This window comes from Ursus maritimus, unplaced genomic scaffold (assembly GCF_017311325.1).
Source record: "Ursus maritimus isolate PB19 unplaced genomic scaffold, ASM1731132v1 scaffold_24, whole genome shotgun sequence".
In the NCBI taxonomy this organism is placed as follows: Eukaryota; Metazoa; Chordata; class Mammalia; order Carnivora; family Ursidae; genus Ursus; species Ursus maritimus.
This window is the reverse complement of record NW_024424897.1, coordinates 41,429,155-41,439,806: the sequence shown is the minus strand read 5'-3', so window position 1 is coordinate 41,439,806 and position 10,652 is coordinate 41,429,155. Positions and strand designations below refer to the sequence as shown.

Here is a 10,652-nt window from a genome sequence, read left to right as displayed (position 1 = left end):
TGAGGTGTATGCCTTCCACTCAGGTCATGATCCCAGGGTCTTGGGATTGAACCCCGCCTCAGGCTCCCTGCTCAGTGGGGAGTCTGCCTCTCCCTTTCCCTCTGCCCCTCCCCCCTTTTAAAAAGTATTTATTTGTCAGAGAGAGCACAAGCAAGGGGAGCAGGGCTCGATCCCAGCACCCTGAGATCATGACCTGAGCAGAAGGCAGATGTTTAACTGACTGAGCCACCCAGGTGCCCCAGTCTCTCTCTTTTTCAAAGAAAGATTTTCTTTTTTTAAAAAAATATTTTATTTACTTATGTGAGAGAGAGAGCACAAGCAGGGGTGGCAGCAGGGAGAGGGAGAAGCAGACTCCCTTCTGAGCAGGGACCCCGACACTGGGCTCCATCGCAGGACCCTGGGATCATGACCTGAGCTGAAGGCAGACGCTTAACCGACTGAACCACCCAGGCGCCCCGGAAGATTTTCTTTCTTTATTTGCAAGAGAGAGAGCATGAGCATAAGCAGAGGGAGCAGCAGAGGGAGAAGCAGGCTCCCTGGTGAGCAAGGAGCCCGATGCGGGACTCGATCCCAGGACCCTGGAATCATGACCTGAGCCTAAGGCAGATGCTTAATTATCTGAACCACCCAGGCATCCCTCTTGAATATACCGAGTTCATTTCTGCCTCAAGGCCTTTATAGCTGCTACTTCTGCATTCTATGTTCTTCTAGATTTGGCTTCTCCCTATTCAGGTCTCAGTTTCAATGTCATTTCCTCACAGCATTTATCACTACCTGCAATGATCCTATTGCAGTGCCTGAGATGCTTTAGAAATATCATCAAGAGTCTCCACAGTCTTACCAACCCCTCACAGCCCCAATCTGAACAGGTCACTCCCTTGCTTCACTGCCCTCAGAATAAAGTATAAACTAATGTGGCTCTGGCTTACTTTGCCAGACTCATCTCTCTTTGGTTTTTGTTTGTTTGTTTTGTTTTAAGTTTATTTATTTATTTTTAGTAATCTCTACACCCAACGTGGGGCTCTTCGGACTGAGCCAGCCAGGCGCCTCCACTACTCTCATCTCTTGTCATTCCTCTTTTTCAGCTTAACTGAATTTTTTTCAGTCTCCCAATTGCCCGGTATTCTTTCTCACTTCCAGGTGTCTCCTTCGACTGTTCCTTCCATGACTGGTTAAATTCTTTCTGAGGACCCTTTTTTCCCCCTCCTTTGATAAGGCAGTTTATAATATAGTGATTGAGCACAAAGATTACTGAGCCAGATACCCTGGGTTTGATTTTCAGCTCCATTATTTGCTGTGTGACCAGGGCAAGTAACTTCTCTCTCCTTCAATTTCCTTATCTACAAAATAGGGATAGGGTTGGTATGATGATTAAAAGAACTGATATGTATAAAGGACTTAGAACAGTACTTGACACATAGTAAATGTTATTCAAGTGTTTGTTGTTTTTATTATATGTCCCCTACTAGACTCTAAGTTCTGTGGGGACAAGGAAAACATATATTACTCACTGCTGTTACCTCCTACAGCTACAACAGGATCTAACACATAATGGGTACTCAGTAAATTTTTGTTCAGTGAGTGAATAAATTATGTCTTTCTATAGATAGATTGGCCCTACCTTTGTGGTGTCAACATGGCTGCAGCATCACCAGATTTTACATCTTCTCACATCCAGTTTTCGTTGGAAAGAGCAATGGATTTCCCCTGAAGGAAAGTTCTCTATGTCCATTTTGGCTCTGACTGGGTTACATGCCCATTCCTGAAACAATCATTGTACCTTAGAGAATGTTACATGCTGAATGACTTGGGTTTGGGTTATGTGCTCCATGCCTGGAATGACCTCATCCAAATCACAGGGTCTGAAAATGGAGTGGAGGTGGTTCTCTAAATGATTATCATTGGATATAGTGAGCTGCTACTTGGCAGGAAAAAAAAAAAATCTGCCATTCTGCCCTTGGTAAGAAATTCAAGTAGGTTGCGGTGCCTGGCTGGCTGGACTCTTGATCTTGGGGTTGTGAGTTTGAGCCCCACACTGGGTGTAGAGATTACTTAATAATAAATAAACAAATAAGCTTAATAAATAAATAAATCTATATAAAAGAAGAAATTCAAGTAGCGAAATGGTTCAGGAGACCCTTATGGTTCATATATGAGAAGACATACTGTCGGGGCGACTGGCTGGCTCAGTTAGAGTAACGTGCAATTCTTGATCTTGGGGTCATGAGTTCGAGTTCTACACTGGGTATAGAGATTCCTTAAATAAATAAATAAACTTCAAAAACAAAAAAGGAAGATATGTCATCATCATGTAGATTCCAGCAGAGGACTTCATTGGTGGTAGAATTAGGAAAATACAGTTCCCAAAACTTCAGGGTCAGCTTTGGCCCTTTTTTCCCCCTCTTTTTCACACATCCATTCATCAGAACATAGAGTCAATATTAATTCTTCCCCCTTTCTGGCTCTGCAATTTCCCCATGGTGCCAAATGTGCTCTCGTTCCAAAGGGTAATACTTTTGCAAGTAAAGACAACTCTTCCAAGTCACGAGCTAGCTTCTGGGATTGGTCCTGGGCCCCGCCACCCTACTCTGTCAGCAGTTGTATGTTACTCTATATATGTCGAGAGGTTGGGAGGCAGTTCATATATGAGGCATGCACTTTTGTGTAAATTTGCTTTTCTAGGGACTGAATTATGCTAATCTATACACTGTTTTCCCACGGCAACATATAACTATATGTGTAAAAGTCACATGCACCTGATGAGTAAAAAATCTTCCGGTTCCTAGGTGCTACAGGGAGTAACCCTTCATTTCTTAGTGACTTGAGAATTCTATTATATGCATTTTTAAAAAAAGATTTATTTATTTTAGAGCGAGAGAGGAGAACGAGCAGGAGGGACGAAGGGAGAGGGAGAATCTCAAGCAGAATCCGTGTTGAACCTGGAGCCCCACGAGGGGCTCGATCTCACAATCCTGAGATCATGACCTAGCCGAAAACAAGAGTCAGATGTTTAACCGACTGCACCACCCAGGTGCCCCTGTATGCATTTTTAATTAGTAATCTATAATTAGGAATACTAGTGACACTCCATTTTCAGCGATCTCAAACTTTACTGTTGGGCCTATTCTTGCTTCTTTCCAAAATGAGGAAAAAATTTCCTTAGTCTTAGATTAGAAATTTAAACATTCATGTCAGATCCTGAGATCAGGAGTAGCTTTTGCTTTCTCTAGAAGTACAAAGAATTTAACACCTTGGAACTGCCCCCCCCCCTTTGATCTCTTTTTGCCTTACATTTTATCTTGGTCCCTATCTCTCCAAACTCTGAACTGTAGAGGGAAGGCTGGGCTGGAGATGGGATGGGGGTCATGGTAGTAAGGAGAGAGTTTAGTCCTGTGTCTCCTCTTCCCTTCTACTGCAGTGCACTGCTCTCAGTTGTCAAGTCTATACCGAATTTCCAAGACTCAATTGAGCCTAGTCTTTTGTTTGGCTATGCCAAGGCAGCACAATGATCTTGGAGCTGATGGTTGGGTCTCCATGGGCTAAAGGTCTAGTTTTTGTTTACCAGTTTGCACAAGGGCCAGGCTTCATAGTGAGAGCTGGAAAGTAGGGGACTATTAGCCTGCAAGTCCCTCGATGGCACATATGAGATGCCTAGAACATTTTTGTCCAATAAACACTATGCGCTTGATAAACAGACTGAACTTATTGTCCCAAAGTTCAGTGCAGTCACCGCCTTGACAACATCCTTGGGGCTTCTGAGCACCTCCTGGCCAGTAGTGTGTTCTCGGATGTCAACGTTGCCTTTTACACAATTAGCCCCAATGCATTCTAGATGTGATCGTCTTCTTGAAAAGAAATCCCAAGCTCATTATCAGTCACCTGACAGCACCTGCATTCAGGCCTTTAAGTGCAAGTAGGATCCAGAATCTTAAAAGTATCATTATGTCTGTGGCTCCTTACAGGCATCGCGGTCCAAGCGTTTAGTAACCCAGGCAAAGTAATCCAGAGGTCTTGGACCTAGGGTCAGCCGTCAAAGCCTGTAAGCCTAACCAGTCCTCGAGGCCAGCGGCCATGTCCACCTGACACCCGGGGGTCCAGAGCATCAGGCACTGAGGAAGACGCCTCGGCGCGGGCTGCGCAGGCGCGGGCGTCCGTAGAGGGCCCCGGCATTCCAGGCTGCGCAGGCGCATCAGCGGCTCCCGGCGAGTCCCGACGGCGACGGCGGCTACTGAGCGGCCGGGGCGTGGAGCAGCGGTGGCGGCGGCGGGCGGCAACGGAGCAGCCATGAGGGCCGGGCCCAGTCACCGACAGTGAGTGATGGTAGAAGAGGGGTGGGCGGCGGGAGAGAAGAGGGGTGGCCTGGTGGAAGGATACCTCGGCTTGGGGGGGGGGTCGGCTCTGCCTGTCGGAGGCGAAGGGGCGTGGGGGAGGGACAGTTTGAGGTGATGATGGGAGAATTTGGGGCATAGGTGGCCGGATCGCCCGCGCCAGGGCTGGGCAGCTTGGCGGAGGGGAGGAGGTGAGTGCTGCAGAGAGAAGGAGCCCACGGCAGGGGCAGTGTCCCGCGCTTCCCCGTTTGTCATCGTCCCTTCCCCCAGGAGCTTTCGGTCGCCTCTCCCTTTCCGCTTCTTTCAGAGAATGGTCGCGGGGGGAGGGTGGTGGAGGATGAAAGCCCTGCTGGAGCTGAAGAAGCTAACTCTGATCCAGGCAGGGAAGGGCCGGTCGCCCGGAGTCATGGGCTTTTCTGGGTGGAGGATGGGAGTCAGGAGCCCTCTGTTTAAAGCTGGGAGGGATCTAGGGAAAAAAGCTAGGGGATTAGAGTCTGACAGGTTCGAAACCACGTCCACCATTGATAAAGCTGATAGATAACCTTGGGCAGGTCCCACTTAACCTTTCTGAACCTCTGAAAGATGCAGCGCCTCAGTGGGCTCTTGCAAGCATGGATGTGATTGAGATTGTTGATGAAAACTGTAAATTGTAGGTACTATGCCGATGATACTGTATCACCAACAATATTACGGGATTTTCGACCTTACCGTTATTAGTAGAATGATTGATTTCTTTGTCAAGACGAACGAAGCATATTGTTTGTAAAACCTCACTAGGCGCATATGTGCGTTCTACGTAGGCACGGTAGATCATGTGCAAAAATACCAGTTTGCGATGTGACTAATTAGCCATCAGACTCGTGTAGGAAAAATACCATACTCTTGGGCATTTTTACAAATGGTGTGTAGCTCCTTACTCAAGAGGAAGGAAATAGAGAATGGAGGGCCAATCTGTTTAATGCTTTTAGAACATAGCTCACTCACGTTCCTCGTCTTGTAACACAGTTGGTACTATTGTGCTTTATTATGAGTGGAGAAAACTAGTTTGAGACAAGCTGGGAGGGCCGCACAATGAGGGATGTGCAAATACAATTTGTTATTTTTAAATTGTAAAAAAAGTTTTCTTTTGCAAGGGAGTTTCTGGTTGCCCCAGGGCCCTGTCTCTGAGGTCAGATAAGCATATAGCAGCTTTTCAGCTCCACTTTTTGTTACCCTGCGTGTGGAACCTCCAGGGTGGAGTGTCTCTCAGAGAAAGACAGAAGCAGCTGTGCAAGAGCCCAAGAGGTGGCTGGTTCTTTTCTGAGAGGCTGAAGGAGCACTCCTGAGGCTTTGTTGTTGTTCTTGTTGTTATTTAGGGTAGACAAAGCAGAGGACAGAGTTAAACCGTGTGCTTCTAGAGAGAGAAAATGACTTTCTAGCCACAGCTTTTCAAAGAGGTGAAACTTCTTTCAAAAGGACATAAGGAGACGGATGCTTTAGCTTTGTTGGCTATGAAGATTGATTGAAAGCTTGAAATGGCGAGGCCTTTTGGAAATTAGTGATTTGTCTTTCATCTGAGCAAAGGTAGGGAGTGGCTGTACTAGATCCTTGAAGATTCACAGATAAGAACAGTGAATTATTTTATAGGAATGGGGGAAATGAACCCTAGTTGTCTTTAACTTCTCCATCTGGTAAAACGTGTTTTACCTCTCTTTCCTGGAAATGCACAGTGATATATTATTTTTAATTTTTTGCTCTAGTTCCTTGGCTTTCCCAGTAACTGTCCATAACACCATAACACTGATTATCCTTTTTTTTTTAAACGGTAGTTTTAAAAAGAAAGCCCTTGTTACTCTTGTCATAGGTCATTTACAGAATGCAAATTTATTCTGTTTTTTACTTCCACACGGAAGATGAAGTAGAGGTATAAAATGTTAGAGCTGGCCTGGTTGTCTTATTTTATTTTAGTAATTGGACGTTTATTTTTAATTTTCGTAATGTATTTTTCCCTCTACTGGAAATTTCCATCGGTTCAAACAAGTCCATAATGCCGCCTGTGTTATGTTAAAATGATAGAGGTTTGTTCAGCTGTGATGAGAATTTCCTGTCCTTTTCTCTATTCTTTTTCCTATTTGTGGTTATTTTTATGTAGTAGATGACTGTTACCAAATGCAGAGTCTTCCCCTGGGGGAGATAAAGGGCATGGTCAGTGGTTTGATTACCTGTTGTGTGAGCAATCTGTCTAAAGTGGGGATGCAAAGGGGAGCCTGGGTGGCACAGTCCCTTAAGGGTCTGACTCTTGGTTTCAGCTCAGGTCATGATCTCAGAGTCCTGAGATCAAAGCCTGCACGGCACTCAGCGGGGGGTTTGCTTGGGATGCTTTCCGGAAACTCCCTCTCCCCTCCTGCTTGTGCTTGCGCTCTGTCTCCAATAAATAAATCCTTGTTTTTTATTTTTTATTTTTTTAAAAGATTTTATTTATTTATTTGACAGAGAGAGTGAGAGAGCACAAGCAGGGGGAGCAGCAGAGGGAGAGGGAGAAACAGGCTCCCCGCCGAGCAGGGTGCCTGATGTGGGACTCGATCCCAGGACCCTGGGATCATGACCTGCGCCAAAGGCAGACGCTTCTCTGACTGAGAACCCAGGTGCCCCCAAATAAACAAATCTTTAAAAAAATGAAATATTCTAACAACAGTAAATAAAAACAAAGTGGGGATGTAGGGACTTCTCATGAATCTCTGAGATAGCTAAAATAAAAGGAATTAATGGTTACTAGCTCCTTTTTCTTCTGACAAAATTTTTATTTTATTTTATTTTATTTACTTATTGGAGGAAGAGAGACAGAGATAGGGAGAGCAATAGCGGAGAGTAGAGGGAGAAGCAGGCTCCCTGCTCAGCGGAGCTCCATCCCAGAACCCTGGGATCATGACCTGAGCCAAACGCAGACACTTAACCGACTGAGCCACCCAGGCACCCCTATTCTGATGAAATTAATAATTTTTTAAAAAGTATCTCATACCTCAGGGGAAACTATTTACTTACTTACTTAGTTACTTAGTAGGCTCCACACCCAGCATGGAGCCCAACTCAGGGCTTGAACTCAAAGCCCTGAGATCAAGCGTCAGACCCTTAACCAACTGAGCCACCGAGGTGCCCCAGGGGAAAACTTCTTAAAACAGTCTATTTAAAAACAAAATTATGGTGTTACAAAATAAAAACAAAACTACGGTGTTTTTACCTCTCTCTTTTTTACTTTGAATATTTGCTTGTGAACAGAATCTTTGTTCCTTCAGAGCCCTTTTGATCTTGCCATCTATTCCTTAACTGAAGTGTCTTTTGTGATATTTTCACAGCTGCTGATAATTGAGCACAAAGGTTTTTTGTTTGTTTTTTGTCAGTTGTTTGGTTTTTGACAGAGCGCTAAAAACTTTAAAGGAGGGCTATATGAGAAGATGTTAAAAAGGAAAAGTAAAGAGGAAAGCAGATTTAACTTAGTGAATTTATAGGTGGTTCTGATGTTTGGAGGATGAAGGATTCAAGAATGTATATATGATTCAGAGTCGCCTCTTGAGGACCAGGTTTTGCTTCTCAGTGTTTAGCACAGTGCATAGTTGTCCTACGAGTAATTGCTCATTAAATATTTGCTGAATCGGGGTGGGGGGAGCCTGGGTAGCTTGGTCAGTTAATTGTCTGACTTTTAATTTCAGCTCAGGTCACGATCTCAGGGCTGTGAGATCGAGCCCCTGTTGGGCTGGTACTCAACAGGGGTCTCCTTGAGATTCTTTCCCTCTCCCTCTGCCCCTCCCCTGGCTCTCTCGGCTGTGCTTGGTCTCTCTCTCTCTCTCTCTCTCAAATAAATAAATCTTTAAAAAAATATTTGCTGAATGGAAAAATTATAACCAATATAAATCATAACCAGCAAACATGAGTTCAAATCTTCTGCAACTTTGTGTCTCTTTGAATGAGCTTACCTATGTTTCTTTGCCTCAGTTTCTTCATCTATAATAACTGTACTTACTGCACGGGTTGTTGTGAGGGTTAACTGTGTAAGTACATGTAAAATGTTTAGGATAGTACTTAATACTTAGTAAATGCTAAATAAATACTGTGCAACTAGTATTTGTTGGATGCACACTCTTTTTGTGCCCAAATCTATGCTGGTCAGAGGTGTTTATAATGTAGCCCCTGCCCTCTCAGTTCACAGTTTAGCAGAGGAAACAAAGTATGTAAAGTAATCATTACAGACTGTAATACCTTATTTCATCAGATCTGTGATGCCAATGATTGTAAGGTTCGCAATTACTTCAAAAGAAAAAAGAAATGCTTCTAATGAGACTGGCATACCTTCAGTTGTAAGGTATGTCCTGTTTTCAGAGAATTGTGAGAAGGAAAGTATGTCTTAGAACTGATGAAATACAGGGGCACCTGGGTGGCTCAGTCGGTTAAGTGTCTGCCTTCGGGCTTACGTCATGATCTCAGGGTCCTGGGATCGAGCCTGGTTTCCAGCTCCCTGCTCAGCGGAGAACCTGCTCCTCTGTCTCCCTCTGCCTGCGGTTCCACTGTTTGTGCATGCGTGCGCACTCTCTCTCTCTCAAATAAATAAATAAAATCCTTTTTTTTAAAAGATTTTATTTATTTATTCGACAGAGATAGAGACAGCCAGCGAGAGAGGGAACACAAGCAGGGGGAGTGGGAGAGGAAGAAGCAGGCTCCTAGCGGAGGAGCCTGATGTGGGGCTCGATCCCAGAACGCCGGGATCACGCCCTGAGCCGAAGGCAGACGCTTAACCGCTCTGCCACCCAGGCGCCCCGATAAATAAAATCTTTTAAAAAATTGATGAAATACAGTAAGTGCTCTACTAGAGGGAGGTACAACTTGTGAGAGTTGATGGAAGGCTGGGTGCGGGTATTGTCAGTAAAGGCCCGTTGCATAACCTGTGTGGTAATGCCCTCACAGATGGACAAGGAGGATGGGGCATTCCAAGCAGATAGTAAAGTCTGAAAGTGGGAAGGGAGAGGGCATTATTGATGTGTACCGCCATTTCAGAGCAAGGAGGAGGAGGAAATGAGCTAAGACTTTGGCAGAGTAACATTGTATAATGCAGCAGAGCAGGACAGGAAGCTTGGAATATTTTCAGGAGAGACATGAGCCTAATTCTTGGATTTCAACTCCTAAAACGTAATAACAACTCTAAAAAGATGATACTAATATATTAAAATGGGAAGTGAGAGTAGTGTGAGAAGCAAAGTGGCCAGAGGAAGGGTTGAAGCTTCACAGCTGACCAGAGTGGGGATAAGTGTGAAGTCACTGTACTCATGGTGAGAGATGAATGCTTTCTCAGCAGAGAAGTGTTTAATCTATTTCTGTCTTTTCACTGCCTATCAAGGTCTCGATTATGTCCCTTTTAGAGCTTTGTAACTTAGAATGACAAGAAATGCAACTCAAAAGGAAAACTGCTAAATTTTCTTTATTAAAAATGCATTTAGGGGGCGCCTGGGTGGCGCAGTCGTTTAGTGTCTGCCTTTGGCTCAGGGCGTGATCCCAGCGTTCTGGGATCGAGCCCCACATCAGGCTCCTCCACTAGGAGCCTGCTTCTTCCTCTCCCACTCCCCCTGCTTGTGTTCCCTCTCTCGCTGGCTGTCTCTGTCAAATAAATAAATAAAATCTTAAAAAATAAAAATGCATTTAGGGGCACCTGGGTGACTCTGTCGGTTCAGCATCTGCCTTTGGCTCAGGTCATGATCCCAGGGTCCTGGGACTGAGCCCTGAGTCGGGTGCCCTTGCTCAGTGAGGAGTCTGCTTCTTTTTCTGCCCCTCCCCGCTGCTTGTGCTCACGCTCTCTTTCTCTCTCTCAAATAATTAAGTAAAATCTTTTAAAAAATGCATTTTATTTTATTTTATTATTTTTTTAAGCTTTTATTTATTTGAGAGAGAGAGAAAGAGCACACAAGCAGGGGGAGGGGCAGGCAGAGGGAGGGGGAGAAGCAGGCTCCCCGCCGAGCAGGGAGCCTGATGCGGGGCTTGATCCCAGGACCCCAGGATCATGATCTGAACAGAAGGCAGACGCTCAACCAACTGAGCCACTCTGGCGTCCCTATTTTTATTTTACTTATTTACTTTTTAAAGTTTCAATTATTTAAGTAATCTCTGTATCCAACGTGGGGCTCGAACTCATAACCCCAAGATCAGGAGTCACGTGCCCTTCCAACTGAACCAGCTAGGCACCCCTAAAAATGCATTTATTTGTTTGTTTATTTATTTTAAAAGATTTTATTTATTTATTTGACAGAGACAGTGAGAGAGGGATACAAGCAGGGGAAGTGGGGGGAGGGGAGAAGCAGGTTT

At 44.8% G+C, this 10,652-nt stretch overlaps 1 protein-coding gene across 1 annotated transcript in view; it reads left to right on the top strand.

Moving 5' to 3' along the window:
* Window positions 1-4,165: 4,165 nt before the first annotated feature.
* The window catches only part of FAM222B (family with sequence similarity 222 member B), a 93,780-nt gene continuing 87,293 nt past the window's right edge, over window positions 4,166-10,652 (top strand). Inside the window, exon 1 of the mRNA XM_040641057.1 lies at window positions 4,166-4,310. The gene's annotated coding sequence lies outside the window, so the exon portion shown is untranslated. The remainder of the gene's footprint in view (window positions 4,311-10,652) is intronic.